Source organism: Ambystoma mexicanum, chromosome 3q (assembly GCF_040938575.1).
Source record: "Ambystoma mexicanum isolate Mex_15411 chromosome 3q, UKY_AmexF1_1, whole genome shotgun sequence".
Classification (NCBI taxonomy): Eukaryota; Metazoa; Chordata; class Amphibia; order Caudata; family Ambystomatidae; genus Ambystoma; species Ambystoma mexicanum.
Genome location: NC_090926.1, coordinates 1,138,371,124 through 1,138,373,623, shown reverse-complemented (window position 1 = coordinate 1,138,373,623; position 2,500 = coordinate 1,138,371,124). Strand labels below are relative to the sequence as shown.

General features: G+C 50.4%; 3 non-coding genes across 3 annotated transcripts; all 3 read left to right on the top strand.

Annotated features, from left to right (window-relative positions):
- The first annotated feature begins 324 nt into the window (after nucleotides 1–324).
- Nucleotides 325–406, top strand: TRNAS-CGA (transfer RNA serine (anticodon CGA)). The gene has a single exon. It is a non-coding gene; the product is annotated as a tRNA-Ser (tRNA).
- Nucleotides 407–1,528: 1,122 nt separating this feature from the next.
- TRNAS-AGA (transfer RNA serine (anticodon AGA)) lies at nucleotides 1,529–1,610 on the top strand. The gene has a single exon. It is a non-coding gene; the product is annotated as a tRNA-Ser (tRNA).
- Nucleotides 1,611–1,973: 363 nt separating this feature from the next.
- Nucleotides 1,974–2,055, top strand: TRNAS-CGA (transfer RNA serine (anticodon CGA)). The gene has a single exon. It is a non-coding gene; the product is annotated as a tRNA-Ser (tRNA).
- The last annotated feature ends 445 nt before the right edge of the window (nucleotides 2,056–2,500 follow it).

The window sequence follows — 2,500 nt, the reverse complement described above, 5'->3', positions numbered from 1 at the left end:
GGAAAACAATCTTAAAATAGCAGTATAATACAATTACTAAAGGAGGCTGCGGCGCACTTGAGCTATTCAAGCAAGATCCTAGGAGTAAAAGCGGCTTCATCCTTTAGGCCAACGCAGAGAAACTGGTACGTTTTGACGGGTTTCGTTTTGCAATTTCAAACATATATGTACATTTAAAAGAAACTTGTGAGGAGAAAGAACGGTGCATGATGAGAGAGAAGGGTGGAAAGTACAGGACAAGATCTAGAGGCAAGGCGGTAGAGACTAAGGACTCTTCTGTGTAAGCACAGCACGATCTTTCGAGTGAGAGTTTCACTCTCATGGGTAGTCGTGGCCGAGTGGTTAAGGCGATGGACTCGAAATCCATTGGGGTCTCCCCGCGCAGGTTCGAACCCTGCCGACTACGCCTCGGTTTGAACTGAGCTGCAATTTTGCAATTTGCTCGGAAATGTCCCCAAAACAAGATGTAAACATGCATGTTGATTATAGGATGGACGATAAAGCAGACATTGGGAAGACTCCCATCCAGGACTCTCTGACTGTTAGGGGTGGGGGCCACGATTATATTTCCACCCTGACACTAGTTGCTGCTAGAGCCATCGACGCCTGGCATCGCCTCCGTCTGTAAGAAGCCCATCCTGCGCTTTTCCTTGCCTGCATCTTTACAGCAGATATTGGGAGGGGTCCATGTGGATACAGAGGATGGAGCAACTGGCACGCAAGCTATCTGCCGAGCCTTTTTTGTGTGTCAGCACAAGGGTTCTCGTGTCACTTCTAGACCTTCCTTGGCAGATGCATTCAGGAGAGGCCCCCTACCTGCGACCCAGTGAAAGTACAGTCTTTTGCTGCCCTGTGCAAGCCAGGGGACTGAAGGCACAGCTTTCTGCCACAACAGCAGAGAGCAGAGGAAGGGCGCCCAGGAGGACCGTCAGAGGGTGGTGAGGCCCCTGTCCTCTCGGCCCCGATCGGCCAAGACCTCTCTATTTGGGCAGAAGGGACCCATTCTGCGGTCCTCTGAGGCTTAGGGCCACATGCCCAGAAGGCCCACCACCCAAATCTTTGCCATATGGCTTAGACTAACTACCGGACCACTCGTGCGGCCATTTATTCCTCTGGAGCCTGTCAAAATGGCCTGCCGAAATTGGCTCCCAGGAGGCCTCTGCAACTCGATTTGCATAGAGACAGCCCCTGCCCAGGCATGCTTCCAAACAGGACACTGTTAACAGTTTCAATTTGGAGCTGGCAGAAGCCAGTGCAACCTAGTGAAGGTGAGGCTCTGCTGCCTGGCCGCTTGCTAGGTTTATTAGCACAGATCTGTCCCTGGCACTTAGTCTGAGCTTGGCAGGGAGGGGAAATGGCATTTAGGGAACTTGGGCCAGACCATAGAGATTCTGACTTTTGAATGCATTTTCAAGGGTCATGGGAGGGCCAAAAGGGAACGGTGCAGAGCGGCATAAAGTAAGGGGCGGAGGAGACATTGTGTGTGGCTAAAGTGTTAAGTTTATAGTAGAAACAGGTTTGCTCAGGAGTAGTCGTGGCCGAGTGGTTAAGGCGATGGACTAGAAATCCATTGGGGTTTCCCCGCGCAGGTTCAAATCCTGCCGACTACGGTGCAGCGCCCGCTTTTATTGTTTACTCTTTTCTGGTGTGGAAAACAATCTTAAAATAGCAGTATAATACAATTACTAAAGGAGGCTGCGGCGCACTTGAGCTATTCAAGCAAGATCCTAGGAGTAAAAGCGGCTTCATCCTTTAGGCCAACGCAGAGAAACTGGTACGTTTTGACGGGTTTCGTTTTGCAATTTCAAACATATATGTACATTTAAAAGAAACTTGTGAGGAGAAAGAACGGTGCATGATGAGAGAGAAGGGTGGAAAGTACAGGACAAGATCTAGAGGCAAGGCGGTAGAGACTAAGGACTCTTCTGTGTAAGCACAGCACGATCTTTCGAGTGAGAGTTTCACTCTCATGGGTAGTCGTGGCCGAGTGGTTAAGGCGATGGACTCGAAATCCATTGGGGTCTCCCCGCGCAGGTTCGAACCCTGCTGACTACGCCTCGGTTTGAACTGAGCTGCAATTTTGCAATTTGCTCGGAAATGTCCTCAAAACAAGATGTAAACATGCATGTTGATTATAGGATGGACGATAAAGCAGACATTGGGAAGACTCCCATCCAGGACTCTCTGACTGTTAGGGGTGGGGGCCACGATTATATTTCCACCCTGACACTAGTTGCCGCTAGAGCCATCGACGCCTGGCATTGCCTCCGTCTGTAAGAAGCCCATCCTGCGCTTTTCCTTGCCTGCATCTTTACAGCAGATATTGGCAGGGGTCCATGTGGATACAGAGGATGGAGCAACTGGCACGCAAGCTATCTGCCGAGCCTTTTTTGTGTGTCAGCACAAGGGTTCTCGTGTCACTTCTAGACCTTCCTTGGCAGATGCATTCAGGAGAGGCCCCCTACCTGCGACACAGTGAAAGTACAGTCTTTTGCTGCCC